The 13926-nt window shown below is 41.2% G+C and overlaps 1 long non-coding RNA gene across 1 annotated transcript; it reads left to right on the forward strand.

Moving 5' to 3' along the window:
• The first annotated feature begins 2803 nt into the window (after positions 1-2803).
• LOC120437639 lies at positions 2804-12349 on the forward strand. The gene is made up of 3 exons (XR_005611311.1): positions 2804-3097; positions 11729-11831; positions 12284-12349. It is a non-coding gene; the product is annotated as an uncharacterized LOC120437639 (long non-coding RNA).
• Positions 12350-13926: the final 1577 nt, after the last annotated feature.

The following is a 13926-nucleotide window of genomic DNA, read 5'->3' on the forward strand; positions in this document are numbered from 1 at the left end:
ACACACAGGTTCTTTAACATCAGACTTTACAATCACATTCTGAGGGTCCTGATAACACATTATTGGCAGACCCAACAACGCTGTTTCCCACTCCAAAGCCCAACCGAGATTCAAGACAAGAGGCAATGCTTTCCCCAATAGAAAACCCAATTTGCGCTGCAATCTCTGCATAAAGGTTCTCTTTTGTGGGACTGGTTTCTGATGTAGCATTTTGTAGATCATCACAGTTCACTTCAATAGGGCTTTCATTTAACTCAGTAAGGACAGGCTTAGGTGTGGATGAAACTGGAGCTGTCACCAACCTTGATCTGCCTCTGCCAAATGACTGCAGAGGGGTAAAACCAACTGACCCCCTTCCCCTGCCAAAACTGGGAAAATCTGCCATGGCTCAGCAATGTATCTCTTCTTTTTCTTTTTTTAAACTCTCCAAAAAAAAAATAAAGCACAGAACCCCACCCGATGTCTCTAAAGAACGCAGAAAATGGCGGGACTAAGAAAAGTCAGTCTCCCGCTACTTTTCCACCTTCCAGGAAGTAGACGGCCCCGTTGCGGTCACAGGATTGCAGGAGCTGGGGTCATTTCCTGAATGGAAACAACGGTGTTTTATCAGTGCACACCTGTGTATACACCAGAGACTGTCACCTGTCTTTCTGTCCTGCTCTCTCTCTGTTTCTTTCTCTCTGATTGTGTAATAAAAGTATGAACATGTATTTATAAGTTACACTTGTGTTTGAATCCTGCAGCTTATCACACATTTAATTTCCACGTGTGACGACTGCAAGTGTCCAGAGTGAGGACAGACTGAGGGACTCACTGCTGCACATCATCTGTGAGGCTTTGCACCCCTGATGATCCACCAGGACAAACTCAACAGTGTGTGAGGAAGAGGAAGAGGAAGAGCCAGCACCAGCTGACAGATGGAAAGAATAGACAGACTGTTCCCTGTTTGTGAAGGACTGCTAGAAAAGTTTAACATAACTAACTATCTGTCCAGAATCAGTCTTATTAGGTAATGTTCAACTAATTTTATCAGCAGCAGAAGGGACCTGAAAATAAATGTTTGTTTCAGTTCTATGAAGCTTTGAGTATTTTGGATTAGTAGCACTGCTGTGTTTGTTGCATCATATTGCTGTAATTGTTTATATGCTTTATATATTCTGAGGTAAGTTGATCTATAGTGTTACATCATATTCTATAAGGATGTTATGTGTTTGTATAGTTTCTGCCCAGTTTGACCCATTTAGCAGAAGTCAGCCTGTTTAAGGCTCTGATATCTATTCTGTATGACTTAAAGCAGTTATGACATGGTCTGATTTTCTCACCCAATAAAGGAATATTTCATATATCAGTCTGATCTTCATTCTATCAGAAACAGTTATCACAGCTCGTACATTTGCTTTTTATACATATATGTAAGCATTGAGCCAAATTTAGTAATGCCAACATACTGAAGGAACAATATTTGTCTCTTATATATAATACATCTGTATATACACTGTCAGAGATACTTGTCTTTGAGTGAAGATTTAAGGTGATAGGAAATATAATTAACTGCTACTTGCATCTTTGACCCAGAGTTCAAGCTCATATATATATATATATATATATATATATATATATATATATATATATATATATATATATATATATCTGACGATATATATAATACTGTCCATATTATATTAACATTACCACAGTGAGATGACTTTAGTCTCATGAATAACATTAGCTAATTATTATTTACTAACTAATCTTGAAATGACTGTTCAGTACAGAAATGAAGCCCAACTATCATGTTTTACAGTCCTGTGGTCTCAACTAATCAAAGTGATGTCAGGACAAAAATGAATGAACAACAAAACATTTTTTCTCCTTCATTTCTGTCACACAAAGCTGTATGAAACATTTCTCGCGGTTAGTATCATGGTTGCTAGGCAACCTGATCAGCGCGACGAAGGCTAGACCGTCCCATTTCACAAGCCTCTCACTTCCGCACTTCCCGTACTTGTAGTACGCACCGTACGTAGTACGCGTAGTGTGCGTACTTCAAGCGTGCATACCCTGAATTGGGACACAGCCCCTGAATTGGGATACAGCCATACATACATGTTTTGGTTCGTGCAACTGGTCCGTCCGGTTATTGTCTCCCCAGAAACATTTCCGTTGTCTTTTTTCCTATTTCCGTTGTGCTTTGTGTGCTTTTGCAGCGTTTTTCTTTTTGCAGCGTTTTTCTTTGTGCAGCATTTTTCTTTTTGCAGCATTTTTCTTTTTGCAAGTGTTTTTCTTTTTGCAGCGTTTTTCTTTTTGCAGCATTTTTCTTTTGCAAGTGTTTTCTTTTTGCAGCATTTTCTTTTGCAGCATTTTTCTTTTTGCAGCATTTTTCTTTTTGCAAGTGTTTTTCTTGTTGCAGCATTTTTCTTTTTGCAGCGTTTTTCTTTTTGCAAGTGTTTTTCTTTTTGCAGCATTTTTCTTTTTGCAGCATTTTTCTTTTTGCAGCGTTTTTCTTTTTGCAAGTGTTTTTCTTTTTGCAGCATTTTTCTTTTTGCAGCATGTTTCTTTTTGCAAGTGTTTTTCTTTTTGCAGCATTTTTCTTTTTGCAGAGTTTTTCTTTTTGCAGCATTTTTCTTTTTGCAAGTGTTTTCTGAAGTTGCAGTCCGTTTGGCTTCTCAGGGCCACCGTAGTCCTCCCCCGATGTCATTTTCATCGAGGCCAAGGAAAAGAGTTTAGGAAAAGGAGATTGGCGCTACTTTTGAAATAACACTCCACGGGGTTACGTTGTGCAGCTGAGTCACGTGACCGCACAGCAACAAATCACAGCGGAGCCGGGTAAAAGGGGGCGGAGCAAAGTGTGTGTGTGCAGGAGAGGAGTCGAGCAGAGAGAGCTGCTTTTTCATGAAACGGGAGTAAAGTAGTGAACTTACAGGAACATATACCACTACCAACGTTGGGATCGATATCTGCATCGATCCGCACATAATTGTCTCGTGAATCCTAGCTCAGATCAGCGTGAACCACGTGGGTCTCTGCTCCCTGATCTGTTTCTTAAGACGTCCAGCTTCATCACGGAGTTTCTCTCGGTTTGTGGGCTCATCTAAAGGTAAGCACCGAGCTAACTTTAATGTGGGTTCAGTTTATGTTGATTTTAGCTCTGTTGAGAATAATAGATTGCTTGGTATACACTGGAGTTAGACAGACTGTAGAGTTTGTGATTGCTTGCAACATCATAATATGGCGGTTGCTAGGGGGAAAGAATACATATAGAAAAATAGTCTTTGAATATGAACAAAAGGTGCAGGGCAGGAGAACAACCAACCCCCACCCCCAGGACATGAAGACACAGGTACAAGCGTGGGGGAGCGCAACCCCAGGGTGAGAGTAGTGGAAGCTTGCTGAGAAGGGGGGCAAAGGGCTTTGGAGCGTGATGTCACAGGGGTGGGCGTGGAAAGGATTTTGGCCTGATGCGCCATTTTCCGGGGCAAAGCTCAAGCGACAGAGGGTCGAAAGCACATGGATAACATCAGCTATGGTTTGTTCTTGCTGTGTGGTCGGCTGCAAGGTTCGATCGCCCGACCGGCAAGAGAATAAGCTTGAAAATGGTTTAGCTTTTCATTCTTTCCCAACCTGGAAGCAACACGAGGCAGCTCGTGTAATGGATGTTACTGCGTCTAGCCTGGATAGCAGCTGTGAGACGAGCTGATATCCAGTTCTCTTCCATCTCCAAATATCTGTTGGTGTACTACAGACATTTTCATTCCAGTAAGTTCTAAATATGTTCATATCACTCTTTATAGCTTTTTAGTTTTATTTTCGATACGCTCTGTGGTCATAGCAAATTAGAACAAACATCCTACTGAGGGATTTTGCAGAACTACCTTCTATTCATACAGTTGCTAATTATTTGGCATTATTGCAGGCAAACCAGCCTATGAAATGGATGAAACACATTGTGACTGAGTCCCAACGCTACACAAGGGACCTGCTTCAAACATACCACCATGCCAATCAGATTACTTCTTCTATGTGAGGGTGAACAGTAGGGCTGGGCCATATTATACCGTTCACGGTAATACCGGTACAATGTTGGGCAACGATAAGAAAATGAAATATCGCGATAGAATATGGGTAAAACGCGCATGCGCAGTGCCTTTGTTTTCATACGCACATGGCCGATTGTTGAGTGAAACGGATGAACCAGAATTGGTTTGTAAAATGGTGCAACTTCAGTGATGTGGAACTGGTTTGGTGTTTGTCCATCAGATACACAACAAAGCACATTTTTTTGTAGAACATGCAAGCTGGCCGTCGTTATTGCCGTATTTGTCGGACTAAGGTGCTCGTAAATCTGGGAGTAACCTGGGTCCTAAACTCCGTCCGCTTCAGGTCCCAAAGTCAAACGAACACACAGCATCACTGAGAGTTAAAAACTGTCTAAATTCTTTCATCTTTAATAAAACGATCAGCATTGCTGCTTTACCAGGTGTTTAACATCCTGGCATCCATGAAAACAGAATTTATTACATTTAACGGAGTTAGAAGTTAGCAGGAAGCTAGCGGAAGTTAGCTCGCTAGTTACCTAAGCATGATATAGCATGTTCTGACTGAGAGATTTCTGAAAAATTCAAACGTGCAGCTCTTCTATCACTTCCAACATAAATGAAGACAGGAAACTAAACAGCAGTGACGTTTGTAGGGTTACTGAAGTTGGGCTAGCTGGTATATAATGATGTGCTATGTGATCGCTAGCGACACAGCTATGTTAGCATAACATAAACAGTGAAGCTGGAGGATGAACGCTAACTTTTTTCCACTCGATAAAAGTTAACGCGAGGGTTCCTGGTGGTTAGGGACAAATGCAATCGCATGGCAGGATGCTGTAAACGGACCAAACTTCAGTCAGGAGAACAACTGAGATAATCCATCCACAATACGAGGTTAGTCATTAATATACTGCAACAACATGGGAATAGAGCAGCTGTGATAGAATACAGCATTAATGAATCAATGGTACAGAAGTGGAGGAAGCAAAAAGAATGAGTTGAATAAAGTTTGATTCATCTGACTGCTTTGTTTCGCTTAATGTGCCTTATAATCCCGTGCACGTTATGGTCCGAAAAATACATATTTGGCTTTTTTATTTGGCACACTGCAGTTTAATGTTGCAAAGCACCTCTTTTTAACTTCAGTGGATATTATACATGGTTATGCTCAGGATATGTCAGCCCATTTCTACTGGAAATGCCTTTTGGTTAAACTTTCAGCAAGGAATTTGCATTTGCACTGTTAAATTTTTATATAGCTTTAATGCATATAAAAAAACAGCTGCTTGTTTAAGTGAAAATAAATGAATGGGGGGTTTTTTTGCGCTAGTAAAGTTGTGGAGTTGTATTTTGTCTCGCATCAATTATATCGTCAGTTATATCGTTATCGCAAATTTTCAAATGTATATCGTGATAAATATTTTTGGCCATATCGCCCTGCTCTAGTGAACAGTGTGGTAGTAAAACCAGGGGAAAATGAAACTTGCTCCTGTTAAATATTCTAAAGTCTTTGCTGTATAAATAGCGGTAATTTTTCAAGAGATACAGTAAATTATTTGTTGACAACAGTGACTGAATTTCCTGAATCTTATATTTAAGGCTACAAATATTGACATGAGCTACTGAAAAATCTTCGCCGGAGAATCCGGTAATAAGTACAGGGTCAGACATTTGCAGACCTATCGATCTCAACAGCTACAAATGACAACATTGCTGAAGTCTAAATATTAATTCCAGCGTTCTGTGACCTCGGTTTAACAATTAATTTGTCATATTTCAGGACGGCAATATCACCTCTGTCTCTGGCCGCTCTCAGCTGTGGTAACAGTTCTTTCCTCTTCTTCCTGATGGACCCTGAAAAATCCTCGTTGATTTAAAGATTGGTACCTTTCAGTTTTTTGGCAGATGAGAGAATTAATTGTTTATCTTAGGGCTGTTCGATATAACGATATATATCGGATGACGATAGAAAACGCTCATCGCTTCATTTTACGCTATCGTTTGTTTCGTGGTGTCGCAAAAATAAACTGTTTACGGCAGTATTTTTCATCATTTTGATGGTCACTGTAGTGGCTATATTAATTTCTTAAAGTTCTCTCTTTCTCTTATATTTAATATAACCACACTACGGACGGACAAGCGCTTGTTTTTTATGTGTTGTCGTTAGCAACAACGACGGTAAAACCACGGCGTGTCCGCTTGTTTATTTTCCACATAAACCTTTCACAATAAAGCTCAAGATCCTGTTGAGGCTTTTCTTTTTTTTTTTTTTTTTTTTTTTTTTTTTTTTTTTTTTAACCTGTCCCGTTTGGTTCTTTTGCCATCAGAATTATTGTCTAAAGGCGAAGAAAGATGCCCAACGGATTTACTTTACCAAATGGACCATCCCAGCCTTGCCGTAATGGTCCATTTGATTCACCTTTATTGTTTATTTTATTTTCACTTGCTGAATACGGGACAGACTTGACTGGTGGAAAGAAAAGGGAGAAAGAAAGAGGGAAAGAAAACAGCTGAGAAGAGGGACGGGGTGAAGGGCAAAACCAAAACCAACAGAATAAGCAGACAAAAATACATATATCGATCACCTGGATCACCTGTTAAGAAAAAAAGAAAGCAAGCAGAAGAAAACGAGAGTAATAAACAACATCACAATGATATATGGGAATATGACAGTAAATACTAAATATTAAACATTATTGTGCAGCACGTGAGATCGACAGCGCACAGTGTGCTTTGAGGTAGGAGCCAAAAGGGTGTAGTTTGTGTGTGTGATCACCCGTGTGTGTGCACCTGTGAGCATGAACAGCTTGTTTTTAAAAGGTTCCTTCATGTAATGATCTGCTAGAGGGTGTGGGGGCCACTGCCCCATCCTCCAGGGCATGAAGCAGGTATGGAGGAGATCAAAACTCCAGACATCCAGAGGCCCCAGAACACAAGAGACCAAGGAAGACCAACAGAGGGGCAGCCGCGCCACTATCCCAGAAAGAGCTGAGGAGAGTCCCAGATGAGGGGTCACTCAGCAGCCGCGGAGCAGAAGCCGGGGGGGGTTGCAGTGACGTGCCCGTGAGCTCCGCCGGCAGCCAGCTGTGCCTGAGTGACCGAGCCCCGGGCCGAGGGCCGAGGGCACCCCATCCCAGGTGGCCCGAGCGAGCCCCAGGCTCCAGGCCCCGATAAGCAGCCGCCAAGGAGTGAGCCGGTGGGTACCTGGGCGCCCCCCGGACACACAAGAACCACCAACGCACCGATGTCTGAGGGCGTCTGCCACCGGCAGGGGAAGTGGTGGGGGGAGATGGGCCTCCAAACCTTGGAGGGCCTGAGATGTCCCCAGAGAGGTGGCGTCTGATACCCAACCTGACATATAGACACAGACAAACAGGCACACACAGATACAAACATCTATTCCCACCCTCATGCTCTCATATACAATTACTCAACACTCACCCAACATGGAGACAGACATAGAGAGACACTGTACACACAATCACACTCCCCAAGCGTACTCTAAGCCCGGGTCTAGGTACCCTTGCCCTGGAGGGGAAACTGCGCCCAGACCCAGGTGATGTTACCCTTTTCCCTGTGGTGGGGAGAAGCAGACTGCCCCGACTCCGCAGCAGCAGGGAGGCTTTTCAAAATAAAACGAGTCACGTGAAAGATGCAGAGTATTAACGGATGAGAAGCAAAAAAGAGCCGCCAGGTGCTAAAAAATAAACCTTAGACTCAAACGTTAGAACAGACTTTTCTCCGCAGCACGCTGTGTAATAAATACTCACAAAGAAAACGGCGGCGTTACAACTTACGTCTAAAATGTATAGTTCCATGCATCAGTTAAAACACTCGACTCCAGGTACACGACGCCCAGCTGGAAACACTTCACGCAAGTCGAGATGCCCGAGATTCACAGAATTTACAGGAAATGTTACATTTTTGTAATTTATATCGTTATATCGACGATAGATGTCTTAATATCGGGATATGAGATTTTGGTCATATCGCACAGCCCTAGTTTATCTTTAAATCTTTGTAGTCTGACCACAATCTGCCTGGCTCGTCCATTTTCCTTGTATGGACCGACTCTGTGAGCGCGTTCAATTTGAATGCTGTCACTATCCAGGCCCAGCTTGTTCTTCAGCATGTGTCGGACTTTCTTCTCTGATCCTTCCCACGTTTCTGCTTTTTCATCTATTAATCCATCCACCACAATGTTGTTCCTTCTCGATTGATTTTCTAATTAATCCATCTTGGTTGTTAATTCTCTGTGTTCCTGGCGTATGCTGCTGACCGCCGATTCAAACTCTTTTAGTTTGCTTTTAATGCACCTCTCTTCAGTTTGCAGCTCAGTGACAACCCCATCCGTGAATTGCAGGCTGGATTTAACATCCTGTACATCCCTTAGAATGCTGTCCAACCGTTTGTTAGTTCCATCCATGATTAATTGGACAAATGTCTTAAAGTTAACTTGCTGTTGGTGAATCAGATCTTTGTAAAACTCCCGTTGCTGTTCCAGCATAGCGTTCAGCGTGCTAACACTGACATTGCTGTCATCCTCTGCCGGTAGCGCCTTAACGGCCTATGGGGACATATCGACCAGATCGGTTTGCCCACCCGTGAAGATCGCTTCGTGTAGTCACCGCCTGGCCGAGGAAGAGGGCTTTAGATCGTCAGCGTTAGAGATTACTGTTGTGCTTGACTGCGGTGTGGTGAGAACCACTGGTACGGCTTCGGTATTAGATCAATAATGGTCTGTTTATGTTTTGATCAAGAGCCTTTTTTTGGGCAGCTGGAGAGGAGAGGTCTATCTTATGGCCAACCTCTGGCTGTAACTTGGTCATACTACCCAGCAAAACCCAGTATGCAGGTTCATCTGTAACAGTCCTTGTGCCACAGATCCGCACTGTTGCTTCTACATTAGACAGAAGAGCAGCGACATGGCTGCAGGTCTCCGCGACTCCGACCATCCAAGTGCAGTGGGCAGCTTCAATCTTCCCTGTGATGCTCACAGTGACCTATGGCTGCAATGCTGGTTCATTCAGTCGTTGAGAGTGCAGTACCTGAAACGCACACAGACAAAGTTAATTTAAAGACAAAAACTAATGAGCCAACACAAATATGTTTTGTCTACTTTATCATAAATGTAACAAAGTGTTTAGAAAGTTAGCACATACATGTTATTTTTCATTTTTCGATATGAATTATTTTATATCATGATAACGATATATATCACGATATACCATCTGACCTGTGGTCATCTAGAAAGTACGCAGTCTATAAAAAGCAAGTGCCGAGGGTGCAGTCTTTGTTTTGAGTTACTGTAAAGTATGTCGCAAATCTGGGTGCACGTACAGCAGGACCAGCTCGCAAACCACAAGATGGAGTTTCTTTGCGAAAAATATCATTTTTTTATTACTTTATTTTCTCTTGCATAAAGTTAGGAGCATGTATATTGAGAAGACAACACTAATGACACTAATAAGACAACTAATTGCCACAGGCTATTTAACCCTTTAAGACCTACCATAGAACCAAGTCCGCCCGAGCTTATCTTTATGTTTTTACATGCTGTAGTGCCATTTGTGGGAGCATTTCAAGTTTCTATATATCAATACAACCGTTATAGCCCAAATTTTAATAATATGTGTGCATATGTATGCATTAGGTCCATAGTAACTACATAAATTGGAAAAACTTGTAGTGCAATAAACTACAAAAAACTGATGATCTTTTTGTTTTATTTTTTACATATATTTTTAGTAAAAAAAAATTTAAGAGGTGTATCCCTCAAAACTGTAAATACAAGAGTTTCCAACCACGAGAAATTTATTTTGAGTGTCTTCATAGTTTTATTTTTGAGATACACTAATTTTTAGATACTACAGGAAAAATGAAAATAAATAGTTTATTTTGATGCATTATAATATTTCCAACAGTGTAATTTGAGTTCTAAGCATCCCAGAAACGATACAGAAAAGCATAAAGTCAAACATGACTTTTAAAAACATCAACATTGGCTTATAAGGCCCTTTCGCAAAAATAACGTCACTTCCGGTTTCGGGCAGGTAATGGCGGACATGCAACAATTAGCGCTGACGATATGCCAACGTAGGAAGTGTTATGAACATCGGCAAAGCGTGTTTCTGGAATATTATGTTTTTGTTGCTGCAAGTGCTTCTTATGCAATTTTTGCAAAGCTATATGTGGAAGGAAACCGTGACCTAGGACAAGCTAATGGCATAAGATGTAAGTACAACTCTTCCGGTTTCACATGCAAAAAAAAATATTGCACTGCCATACGTGGTTCCAGTTCTACAGGGATTTAAAAATAGTTAGGGAAAACGGAGTGTGCCTGCTCCAACCGTTTGTAAAGGGTTTATTATATATTTTATATAATAATTTATAAAATTTGGGTTAGAAATGATAGAGGACAAATGGCACGATAGACACTTTTCTATCGTCCACACGATATATATCTTCATATCGCCCAGCACTAACAACTTTTACTCGCTGACTCTTTTGAGCTACTTTTAAGCATTTTTCTTGTAGTCGCCGTTATAACACAGTGTGTTTGTTTTGATTCGTTGCCCCGGAACCAGACCTGGCTTCAATGATGAACGCACAGAGAATTGGTGCAGAATATGCCGTGAAAATCCCACTCTAGCGGACAAAAACAGGGCCTTTTATATGGACGCAAACGCGCGTTGCAACTTCTTATCTTGTGCGCGCGTTTTTATTTTGACAGCGAATCTTTTTACATGCGACCACTTATGTGCACCCGTAAATAACATAATGTCCTGCCGGGTGTGTTGTTGGTTTCCCTCGATTTCTGAGTCGACAAGTGCCTTTGTTACTGGGACCAGTAATTTTAAGAAAGGCCCCCATTAGAACCCATGAGAAATGCAAGAAATTGATTATTGCTCAGTCTGCAAATAACATACTAAAAATCAACCTGAAAAATCTGTTTAGAACAGCCTACTATGTTGCAAAGAGTGAACTACCACTGGCAAAATTTAGCAGTCTTTGCAAACTTCAAAAAGCAAATGGCCTCGATCTTGGTGCCACTTGCCTCTTACCTGTGATTTCAGTGGAAATTTCAAATTTAGGATCTGACCCAGACTGATTCCTGTTGTACAGTTCTTACAAGTTCATAGAAATTTCTGTTCAATTACAACCAAGTATTTGAGTTGATGATTGTAATTTTATACAATATTGTAATTTGTGTTTCAACAATTTTTGATTAATGTTTGTTTCCGTTACAATATTGTACATTAAAGTATAATATTGTAACGGAAGCAAAACAGGAAAAAATTGCTCCTTTTTTATTTGGGCTACTTAAATTTATTTTGATCTACCAAAACTGAAGAGTCCCTGCCCGAAGGGCTACCGGGGATTTTGAAATTTTGTGAGCCCTGAGGTGGCTGAGTTTATACTGCTACCATTGAGTGTGAGCCGGACTTGTGGATCTATAGAGGTCCATATATACAGAGTGTAGCATCCACTGGGTAAAGGCAGTGATATGCGGGGGTCAGTGGCTTTTTCCTTTCAGGTTCTTGTGTCAACTGATGACTTTCTTGTTGTAGCTGCTTCTCGGGTTCCACATTGAAGTTTCATAGGTATTGTTGTCACTGAGGAGTTTAGTCATGTTTATTTGCTCTGCTTTTTTTATCAGGGATAAAATGCATATACTTTTTGTGTCACAGCTGAGTAACAGGAGAAGAGTCTGGTGGAGCAACAGAGGAACAATTTCAGCCATTTGGACTCAGCTCAGCCACTACAGAGGAAACAATGACTTCAACACAAAAGGTGAGAAAAATGTCACTGTTACACTGTTATTGAAACTGTGTGCTCAGCTGGTTGGTTTTTAAAAACATGTTAACAGCAGCTTTATCTTTTCCATCCCGGGCTCCTCCATATACACGGAATCTAAATTCACAACCAAAAAACTCAGATGTTACAAGAAGATACAAACATAATTTTTTATCGGCACACATTGAAACAACAATATCAAAAATTGAACTCACAATGTTTTATGAGTAAAATATTTTCTCCACTTATCAATATTTCTTCAATATGTATTTTTCATTACGACTGTCATTGTAGCACATCATTGAAATGTGATACTATCACCAGAAACTGATGGTAACACACCTACAATGTGTTTGTTGACATGTTTGATTCCACTGATGGAGGGAGTTACAGTTTGTTCCACGACTGCATTTCACTCACTGCCTCTGTTTGTATCTCTGTCACTGCAGGACCAACATGGAGCGAGAAGTCAGCGCTCTCAGGAGGCCGACAAACCTCACAGAAGAAAGGGAGAGAAAACATACAGCTGTGATGAGTGTGGGAAGGATTTTACCCGGGGTGGAGACTTAAAAAGACACCAACTCATCCACAGTGGAGTTAAACCTTACAGCTGTGACTTATGTGGAAAGTCTTTTACTCGGGCTGAAAGCTTAAAAACACACCAATTCCTCCACAGTAGATTTAAACCTTACAGCTGTGAGTTGTGTGGAAAGTCTTTTACCCGGGCTGGACACTTAAAAACACACCAACTCATCCACAGTGGAATTAAACTTTACACCTGTGACTTGTGTGGAAAGTCTTTTACCCGGGCTGTAGGCCTACAAAGACATCGACTCATCCACAGTAGATTTAAACCTTACAGCTGTGATGAGTGTGGGAAGTATTTTACCTGGGGTGGAGACTTAAAAAGACACCAACTCATCCACAGTGGAGTTCGACCTTACAGCTGTGATTTGTGTGAGAAATCTTTTACCCAGGCTGGAAGCTTAAAAACACACCAACTCATCCACAGTGGATTTAAACCTTACAGCTGTGAGTTGTGTGGGAAGTCTTTTACCCGGGCTGGACACTTAAAAACACACCAACTCATCCACAGTGGAGTTAAACCATACAGCTGTGATGAGTGTGGGAAGTATTTTACCCGGGCTGGACACTTAAAAACACACCAACTCATCCACAGTGGATTTAAACCTTACAGCTGTGAGTTGTGTGGGAAGTCTTTTACCCGGGCTGGAGGTTTAAAAAAACACCAACTCATCCACAGTAGATTTAAACCTTACAGCTGTGAGTTGTGTGGGAAGTCTTTTACCCGGGCTGGAGACTTAAAAAAACACCAACTCATCCACAGGGGAGTTAAACCTTACAGCTGTGACTTGGGTGGAAAGTCTTTTACCGAGGCTGGAGACTTAAAAAAGACACCAACTCATCCACAGTGGAGTTAAAGCGTACAGCTGTGACTTGTGTGGAAAGTCTTTTACATATCGTGAGGGCTTAAAAAAACACCAACTCATCCACAGTGTAGTTAAAGCACACTACTGTGACTTGTGTGGTAAAGCTTTTGCTCAACGTCGAAACTTACAGAAGCATCTACTTACCCACTCTGGAATTAAGGCGTACAGCTGCAACTTTTGTGGAAAAAGTTTCAGTGAAAAACACTACCGAAATATTCACCTACGGACTCACACTGGAAATGATGTTTACTGCTGTGATCAGTGTGGGAAACTGTTTACAACAGATGCACAGTTACAACAACACATGTTTAGCCACACTGAGGAGAGACCTTACCAATGTGACCTGTGTGAGAAGACTTTTAAATCTCCACATAAGCTTAATAAACACCGATAGATCCACACAAGAAAGTAACTCTACAAGTGCAGTTACTGTGAGGTATGTATTTATCTTTTTATCCTGTATTTTTAACCTGATTGTTTGGAACAAGTCTCATCAGTAAACTTATGGAGTCGTTTTCGCCCAGTAATCTGAGTGTTATAATGTAAACAGTAAAATGTAATTGGACGTTGGCAGAGATGCTCTTTGTTTCAGGCAACATTCAGGATAAAAATAAAAAAAGCAGAGCAACACAGATGGATCC

Source organism: Oreochromis aureus, linkage group 3 (assembly GCF_013358895.1).
Source record: "Oreochromis aureus strain Israel breed Guangdong linkage group 3, ZZ_aureus, whole genome shotgun sequence".
In the NCBI taxonomy this organism is placed as follows: Eukaryota; Metazoa; Chordata; class Actinopteri; order Cichliformes; family Cichlidae; genus Oreochromis; species Oreochromis aureus.